This window comes from Papaver somniferum, chromosome 1 (assembly GCF_003573695.1).
Source record: "Papaver somniferum cultivar HN1 chromosome 1, ASM357369v1, whole genome shotgun sequence".
In the NCBI taxonomy this organism is placed as follows: Eukaryota; Viridiplantae; Streptophyta; class Magnoliopsida; order Ranunculales; family Papaveraceae; genus Papaver; species Papaver somniferum.
The window spans coordinates 142,629,747-142,639,771 of record NC_039358.1 but is presented as its reverse complement, the minus strand read 5'-3'; the positions used below and the strand labels follow the sequence as shown (position 1 = coordinate 142,639,771).

At 36.7% G+C, this 10,025-nt stretch overlaps 1 long non-coding RNA gene across 1 annotated transcript; it reads left to right on the top strand.

The window, feature by feature from the left end:
- Nucleotides 1–4,924: 4,924 nt before the first annotated feature.
- LOC113303005 lies at nt 4,925–8,162 on the top strand. The gene is made up of 2 exons (XR_003337263.1): nt 4,925–5,136; nt 7,469–8,162. It is a non-coding gene; the product is annotated as an uncharacterized LOC113303005 (long non-coding RNA).
- The last annotated feature ends 1,863 nt before the right edge of the window (nt 8,163–10,025 follow it).

Sequence of the window (10,025 nt, the reverse complement as noted above, 5' to 3'; positions counted from 1 at the left end):
GGGAGTTTTCATGGAATGAGAAAAACAAAACAAATAACAATAATAGAATAAGAGGCGTGTCGGACCGGCTAGCGCATGACCGACCGGCTAGGGCCCGGTCCCACGAGTTTTCTTAATTTTATAATATTTTTCATGGGTTTAGGGAAAATTCATGAAATCAGGGAATTTTCATGGTTTTAGGGAAAATTCATGAAATCAGGGAATTTTCATGGATTGAGAGAAATAATAAAATAATGGGGACGTGAGATGTGGGACCGGCCACGGCTAGGGCATGGCCGGCCGGCTTGTGCTCGGTCCCGTGACACCTTTCCGTAATTTTATTATTTTCATGACATAAAGAAATATCATGAGATTAAAGAATTTCCTTGAATCGAAGGAGATTTGCTCGAACGAGAGAAATTTCATGAGATCAGGGAAAAATAATAAAATATAAAATTGGGCGTGGGACTGGTCACGGCATGACCGGCCGGCTGGTGAGCCCAGTCCCTGGCGCCTTTGCTAATATTTTATTATTATTATGTTTTCTTCCTATTTTGCATAGGTTCATCGTTCATTCGTATTTTTGAAATGCTCGTTTGCGCATTCAAATGCTGGTATGTGCATTATTGCTAAGTACACTTGCACCATTTTAGTCAGGGCTTATTCAATGCTCAGATGCCTGTTTCGTTGAATATTTATCACTAATTCGTGGAATTCTGCTGGGAAGAACCACGAATTGAAATGACGAAATATAACGAAGAATCGTAGAATATTGCTGGATATTCAGGCGATTAGAGATAATTAACTGATGGCTCTATACTAGCAGGCTTCATATCTAGGAGCATTAATTATCTGAGAGTTGAGCAATATGAACTTTCTGGAGTATCATATTTCTCCTATATAGTCAGGGAAAACCTGGTTGCATCCTGAAGACGTTGTCGCTCAATACCAGCAGGCATGCTGTCTAGGAGCCGTCCAATCTTTCGATTCTATATAGAAATAATTACTGAAATTGCTCAGTATTCATGAGATGTGCCGTGGCCTCAGCTGGGAGACTACACATCTACAGATACTCTGAGAGACAGCCTTCTCAGTCAGAGATTTCATGGCATGAGCTTTCACGCTTTGTTGAGAGACATGAGTCTCAATACTCATCCGATTGCCGGATCCGGAGTATGCATAATTATGGTTTTACGGTTTTGTCCTTGTCGAAAATCCACCATCTACAATCTTACAACTATGTCAATTAATATTGGCCTTGTTGGTTGTTCCGTGAGATGTTATATGTTGAGCATTCTTGAACTAAATTAGTCATCTTGATTGGTTATTTAGTTATTTGCTCCGAAAGTCTTCTTTTGTCGAGCAAAATCTTTTGACAATTAAGTTGATTGCTTCGGTGATTAGTATGGTTGTGTATTCCAATTAGATTAATTATAGGTTCTCTTGTAATTAATCTAGTTGATTTTTTCATATTTTCCACAAGTTCTTGTGTTGAGTATATGAACGGCTATACTAATCATGTTCTATTGGTTGATGTAGTCGTATATTCCGTAAGGTTTTCCTTATGTTGAGTATTTGAACGATTAAGGTAGTCATCTCCGTGTGGTTATCTTAGTCATAGCTCCGTGAGTTTTCTGATGTTGAGCACAATCAATTAAATTAATCACTTTTGTGGTTTGATTTAGTTGTGTATTCCGATTAAATTAATCATGGGTTTACTTGTGATTAATTTGGTTGGGTTTTGGATATAAAAAATCATTTCCATGGTTTTTGGTGTCCAATTAAAAAATCCTTCTTTTCTTTCGAAATTAAGGTCGCTCTTGTTGTTCTTTCGGGAATGACATCAAATGGGGGAGTGTTTTTTTGATCTTGTGCTTAATGGTAATATCTTTCGGGGTGTGCGACTGTGGAATTTTATAGGGGTTATCTTGTATCTTAAAACTCCTTGATGAATGCACTTAGATTCGGCTTTATGATTGCATCTAAATTAAGTTGGTATGTATTTTTTCTTTTAGTCTATGAAATGTATCTTGTGGAAATTTCATTATGATCCTATTCTTTTACCTTTGCCAATTTTATTGACAAAAAGGGGGAGAAATAATGTAGTTCACACTACAAATACATATGGTTTTCGGATCATTGTGTAAGGGGGAGTGGTTTCCATGATCGAGATGGAGTATTGACTAGGGGGGGTGATACATATCACCATAATATTATTGTTAAAGTCGTGATGCAATTGGACTTTGATGTTACATAATGATACTATGACACTGTATAATAATGATCGAGAATTTCGATTTCTCTCATTGTTATAGCTACGGATCTTCAACAACGGTGGTGCTAAACTTACAACCTTTGGGATCATTGGAGTACTTGGAAGGACGAAGATTTCAAGGAACGTTGAAGATTAGACTATGGAATAGGTGCCACTAAAGTTTATCTTTTTTATATTCCATATGTATTAATAGTTTTGTCACTACTATTGACAAAGGGGGAGATTGTTAGAGCATAGCTCGGTCGACCTCGCATGCGTTGCTATATCAAGCATGTTTGTCAATGTTAGTGATCAAAACTATGATTCTTGATTTCTAGTCTATTATAGCTAAGTCTCGGATTAGGATAGAAAAGTGTAGTTGAGCTCAAGGAATTCATGGCGATTCATCATACAACGACGAAAATCTACTCAAGGAACCGTGGAACTTCATCAACAAAAAGGTATGTGGAGACTTGAACTTATCTATCACTCAAAAGTCTATCTCTTATATCTCCTACTTCTTATGAGACAAAAGTCGTATGCTGTATAGACTAGCTCATACACATTTGACATTTCGAGCTGAGCATTCATTGCTTATATTTTTCTCGATATCATGTGTTGGTAAAGCGTTTCGATTTGATCAAGTTTATCTTCACCTAGTGATGAAAGTCATTAAAATTTTCAATTACTTTGAGAATTGCTCTGACGTGAAACGGTCTGTGAATAACGGCTATATAACGTCCTCTGAGAATGTCTCAATGATTGGAATGAGAGTTTAGATTACATAACCATGTATTCCTTAATCCGAAGTTTTCGAACTTTGTTGATGGAGAGAAACCTGAGGAATTGGCTTTGCCAAGTCCGCGAACTCAGTTTGCGAACTCAGTCCGCGAACTGACGGAAGTTCTCTTGCCGAGAATTTCTGCCGGGATTTTCCAAAAACTCGTTTGCGTGTTTAGTCCGCGAACTGGCGGAAGTCTCTTTGCCGAGATTTTCTGCTGAGTTTGGAAAACTCTGCCGGTTTCCTTAAGTCCGCGAACTTGTTTGTGAGCTTAAGTGGTTATGATCTAAAGATGTGCTCTGAACATGAAACTTAAATTACTAAGGAATGCTTTATGCAAACTGTGGCTATAAAGTTCATGAGTCGATTCATCGAATCGAATCATCTTTGTTTCAATTGTATCTTGTGTAGTTACATAATATCTCATAGCAATTGAACAACTCTCTAACTAGTTCATTTGAGTCAATTTAACTAGTTATGGTGAAGAAGAACTAGGTTAATATGAATTGCTCATATGGTTAACCTTTTGGGTTACTATGTTGAACCCACATACACGTACACGTTTGGACATGGTTTTCACAGACCCAGTAAACGTCTTCCCAAGTGTGTGTGACAAGCTAAGTTTTCGATCTAACGGTTGAGAAATATTAGCTTGAATCTAAATCAGGTTTTCATCTAACGGTGAATATGGATTTCTTTGTAACTAACGCAAAACCCTGATTTGAAGGCTATGTAAAGGAGACATCTAGCATTGTGCAACACTAATCCCCACACGTCTGTGTGATACTAGTGCGCTCGCTAGAGTCGATTCTCCTTTAACCTTTGGTTTTCTTCTCTAAAACCAGGTTAACGACTTAAAGACTTCATTGGGATTGTGAAGCCAGACCGATACTACTTTTATCGTAGTTGTGCGATCTGATCTTGCATCTTCTATCGTACGAGTACAATCTTTGATTGGCTTGAGATCGTGAGAGTTCTCCGATAGGCAAGATAAAGAAGTCACAAACATCTTCGTCTCATTGTTTGTGATTCCTCGACAAACCGCTTGTGTAGTCAAGAAGGATTGTTGAGAGGTGATTGATTAATCTAGGCTGTTCTTCGGGAATATAAGACCAGATTATCAATTGGTTCCTGTTCACCTTGATTTTATATCTTAAGACGGAACAAAACCTAGGGTTTTTCTGTGGGAGACAAATTTATCCTTTGATAGATTTTTCTGTGTGAGACAGATTTGTTTATTATCAAGTCTGCGATTTTGGGTTGCAGCAACTCTTAGTTGTGGGTGAGATCAGCTAAGGGAATCAAGTGATACATCCATAATTCTGAGCTTCATGTTACGTAATATCCTACTGGGATCAGAGGCGTAGGAGTACAATTGTACCTTGAATTAGTGGGAGACTGATTGGGGTTCAACTATAGTCCAGTCTGAAGTTAGCTTGTAATAGGCTAGTGTCTGTAGCGGCTTAATACAGTGTGTATTCAATTTGGACTAGGTCCCTGGGTTTTTCTGCATTTGCGGTGTCCTCGCTAACAAAACTTCTGGTGTCTGTGTTATTTCTTTTCCGCATTATATTTTATATAATTGAAATAATACAGGTTGTGCGTTAAGATCATCAACTGGAAATCCAACCTTTGGTTGTTGATTGATATTGATTGATCCTTGGATATTGGTCTTTGGTACTGTCCAAGTTATTCCTTGTGTTTGATTAAAGACTCGCTATTGTTTTAGCTGGAGTAAATCAAAACAAGTGAGAGATATTGAATCCTTGAGATACTTTAATCTAGATTGAGTCCGTCTGTCTAGTTGATTCTCTAACAAAGTATTTCGGAGTTAGTCCATATAAATTGCTAAGCGAAATATTGGGTGGCGTTGTTAGACCCCCGCTTTTTCACTAAGTTATAAAGATTTATATTGTTGCTTGTTTATATCTTGGTTCTGATGGAGATTTTACAAAGGGCTGAGAGAAGCTGGATCTTTCTTATTCGTCCTTCCTCCTTTTCATTTTCTCTACAACTGAAATTTGGAAGAACTTAATATGGAACCATACATGAGTTAAGCTTATGGACAAATGTTTATTTCGGGATAATGATGCTGCTGATGCTAGATGGTTTCATAAATGAGGTAGAGTAAGCCTCCTCTTTGTTTTCAGTTATTCGCCTTAATAAACACCAACTGTGCATGTTGATATTCGCCAAGGAGCGGACCTAATTGTTCAATTTCTTGTTAAATCGAAATTCTGCCATGTTAACTGATTTGGGTACTTTGTATTCAATTTGATTTTTTATGACTTCTAGTATTTTGAAGTTGTGAGATTGCAATTAGGGTTCTTATAAAATTTGGATCTTTTCCCCCAAATTTGTTCGTAATGTTAAATTGATAATTAATGCTTGAATTGGGTTTCTCGTAGAATTAGATGGTTAAACTTATATTAGGGTGAAATCAAAGCATGGGATAGCAGTATTTTTATGTAAATTTCAGGATATGCAATTTGTGTTTTGTAAATTTGATAATTTTCATTAAATCTGAAGGATTATATGCTTTAGTTTTCTGCTCCAACTTCCATTCAATCTTTCATAGTTGCGAGTACACGAAAAGTGTATATATGAGCTTCATCTTTGATTTATGTTCCATTTCACAATACCTTTAGGATTTCCCTAGAACTTGATTTTTTTCAAGTGGAGAATTATCTACGTGAACGATGGATAAATGTACTAAATGGATAGTGTTTGTATTGTTAGTGAACTAAGGTAGTGGTCACAATTGATTGTGGAAAGAAATCAAAACTATGGTTTATTTTATATTTTCCCCACAATCTTCAGTTGCTATAGCTTGTGCTTGTTGTATCTTGAGTTTGAGTTCATATATTCTTATATGTAGCGATTGGATTGTTAGTTCTTGACAGTATCGGCACGAGACTCGAAATTAGTTTATACTGATGCTTCTCTGTTTGAATAGTAATGCCGATTTGGTACTGGTCTGGTTATTGATTTTAAATGTTAGCAAAGCTCATTGTTTACAAATTACAACTCAAAATTGCCTCCATAGGTACCATTATTAGTTATACATTTGAATTTGGAGATGAATGGATTTCATTTGTGCTCACTTAGACAGGAAATATATAAATATCTCTATTGTCCACTATACTCCTTGATCTACTGGTTACTGCATATGCTTGGATTCTTTCTGCAATGCGCATGTTTAGATTACATATGTTAGTTCATCTGGACATTTTGAAGAAAATTGTTGAAATGTTGATATTATATTAATCTAAAGACCGTCTGTGCCCTTTAAAGGATTATGAATAATCCTTCTACTGTCATGCATAGTGCGAGTCCTTGTATGGTGTGTGTTCCCTATCCCTTATGGTTCAGTTCATTGGAGTTTAAAGGACCCTAATTTACTGGTTGTCATCTACCCATCAAGTCATAGATGGTGGAACTAAATCTCATCTCTATATCATATGCTTTGTTTTTCATTGCATCCATTTTGATCGGCTCAACTAGAATTGGACCTAGCAAGCATATATTTGTAGAACATCCGTATCTACGGCCGACTTAAAATGATAGATATTGGCACTATCTCTTGTGAAATAGATATATATGGTCGCTAATTGATTTAGCCTTTTGTTGGTGTCATTAGTTGTTGGTCTTGAAATTTGTCGACAGTTGTTCTGTAATGTTTTGGTAACTGGTGGGTACAGTGAAATCTAAAGAGAGAATTTCTTTTATGAGAAAGCTTTAGGTGGACGCAGGGTTTAAGGTACTAAACAGTAGTTGAATTGAAATGAAAATTCGAAGTAGGGTAAATTTCGGCACCGAGCATTTTGGTTATTTTTGATTTTGGAATAAGCTAGCTAGTGGTCGAATGCCGTGGGAATTTTAAGAGACAATCAATGCTTTTTCCTTTCTTCTTTTCATGCATGAGCATTGTCTCGGGGTCGGCAGGTACCGGAAGTCCGGTATGCGAATATATAAATCCTGTTAGAAATGAGCAATAGTTGGTCGATGATGGGTAAGTAAATTTGACCCTCTCCCCTAAATTTTATATCTATTTTTTTCTTCTTCCTATATACAAATCTGAAATTTTATTTTAAGCATCGGGTCGGTGTAAACGGTTGCTCTTGGTCGGCTCTAATCATTTGCCATTGTTATCTTTGTGCTAACTAGTTATCGTATGAATGCATACGAACCATAAAGAACTTTTATGTTGTTATCCTTGCTTCAGATGTGTTGCTTATGGGGGGATATATGAATGTCCAGGTTGAATTTATCCTGTTATCGGTGTTAAATAGTTTCATTTAAGAAATGGTACAGTCAATTCTCGATGACCATTAGTGGGATTTGGATCTCTTTAAATATTTGTTCTTGCATATAATTTAATGGGCTAGATATGATCCTTGTACTAATTAAATATTATTGCTTCATTCACGTTATTAATCTATCATTTGTACCAGGTTTGGGTAATTAAACTTTATGTTAGTGGTGATTATGATATAACTGGTATCCTGGCAAGTTAGAGATGCTTGTCGCTACACAACTTATACCATCCATACTGCTGAATGCTAGATATAGTTACTGCTAGGATAAGCAGTTCATACTATTTAAACCCAAAATGACGAACTACGGTCGTGCTTGATCCCTTCGAGCAACGGAGAGGATACGTAGGCAGCCGCTATGTGATTCAACACAACTTTACGAAGTTGTTCATATCATCTGAAAGTTTTGGTTACTGCTTTGCAGTTCATATCTTCTGTTCAGAGATGATTGCAATATTGGCAAGTATATATCATTGGCAACTGGCCAATAATGGCCGGTAACCAGAACTACCTTAATTCTGGCAACTGACCGTCTATTATTTTGGGCAATTGTCCTGTGTTAATTTTGGCAACTGGCCGTCTGTTATTTTTGGGCAATTGGCCTGTGTTAATTTTGGCAACTGGCCGTCTATTATTTTTGGGCAATTGGCCTTTGATAAATTTGGCAACTGGCCGGCTGTTAATTTTTGGCAATTGGCCACCTTGTATTTTCGGCAATTGGCCGTCTCTGATTTTGCAATTGGCCATCTGTAATTTCGTCAACTGGCCGACTCTATATTTTTTTGGAAATTGGAACTCTTGTCGAATTTTATGAGTATTATGGTATGGGACATATGCTCATAGAATTCTGACCTTTAAACTAATGAGATTTCTATCTTGTGCAGGATTATGAATGAACAAATTTTTTACTTGAGTGGCGTATCAGAGAGTCGGAGCTTGCCAAACGGGTCGTGATCCGACCCGCTGGAAGCAAAAATTCTCTGGTCTGTCACAAAAACTCAATCAAAGAGAAACGTTTGATTGAGACTCATTCATCAGATCTTAACAGACTTCGTGTCGAGAAAGAGAAACTAGATGCATCTCTTATTCTAGCCCATGAACAGTGCAGATCCTTGGAAAAGGAAAACTCTGTCTTAAGGAGAATTTCTTCTATACAAACTAATTCTCATGTGTTACAGTACAAAACGAAATGTTCTCCGAAAGAAGATTGTGTCAAGAAAAGTTTACATAACTTACAATCTCCTCATATGGCTATGAAGCCAAAATAGGTGTCATTTATTGCTTCATCTCCACGAACTTGTACATTCTGTGGAAAAAGGAATCATTATGCTATCCATTGCTTTGCCAGGAGGAAACAGATTTCTAAACTTCATAATTTGCTTCTTTCCACTGTCAATGGAATAAATAGTCCGTCGACTACTGCAGTGAATCTCATACCCACGGAAAACCAGAAACCTTATAAATATGATCTCTTTCCTAGAAATCATCACAGGGCTCAGTTACATTCCAGTGTTGCTGATAAAAGCATTCCCTGTGTTTATAAGGCTGTTGGTAGAAAATCTAAGTCTAGAAAATGGATTCCCTTCTATCCCAATCCTCTTAAACCTGTTGCAAGAGGTCCTAGATTTAGTCCTCAGAGAAAGCCTTCTGACAGATATATCAATCAAGATGTGCCTTTTTAATCTGGGATGCATGTCAACCAAAGAAAGGCAAAACACATAAAGATAAAACTGTCAGATGAGATGTACAACTCCCTTCTCAATAATCGTAGTGGGATTGCTTCTCACTCTACCACCTGATTCCAGGTAGTCTTTTCCTTGTTCCTAACTTGAGAGGTGCAAAGACAATAAATGAGAATTACTCAAGTATGTTGTATATTTCTCTGTTTAAGTTTGTTTTTGTGTGCTGGCGGTCCATAACGTTCGCGTCCTCCTATTAAGAATTCTTAGGGTTTTCAAAAACAAGAGTTCCTCTCTCCTGTTTACATACACATATATATATATAATTCTATATTGTGTTTTCCCATCCTTAACAAAAAATTATATGGAGAATCCTTCAAAGTCTCAAGAGATTGTGCATCTTGATATGGAGGAAGACGCTCAAGAACGTGAGTCAATGCAAGAGCTTGTTCTAAAGAAGATGCTTGAAAGAAAGGATCACAACTCTTGGATTACTGATTCTGTCAAGTATTTAATTCGTTTTCAGAACGATTCAAAGGTTGAGTTTGCAAATCTTCAGCTGCAGATAAACCAACTCTTGGTTGGTCAGGCCAGAATCCTTGCTAATCAAAATCTTCTGATACAAAATCAAAAGAAGCTCATCATGGACTGCGTCAAGGCTAGACAGCTTGCTCGGGTTGTTGATCGTAAAGTTAGTGTTCTAACTCATGAACATGGTGTTTCTACGGTCAAAAGGATAAAGGAAATCAGTGACACCTTCTTTGATGGATTCCTTGAAAGATATGAGGTTCTCAACGAACTCTGATTTTCCTATATTGTCTAGTAAATCTTCTATTTTTATGTTTTTGTTAGAAGAATAACTAGAGTTTGGAATAACCATTATTGTGATTACACATAACTATGTCCAACGTTTTCATCTTCATGGTTTTAGATTTATTGGCTTAAATTATAAATTTGTTTGGAAGATGATTTTTGCAGTATTAATCTTTATGGTTTTATATATTGCAATTACTTAT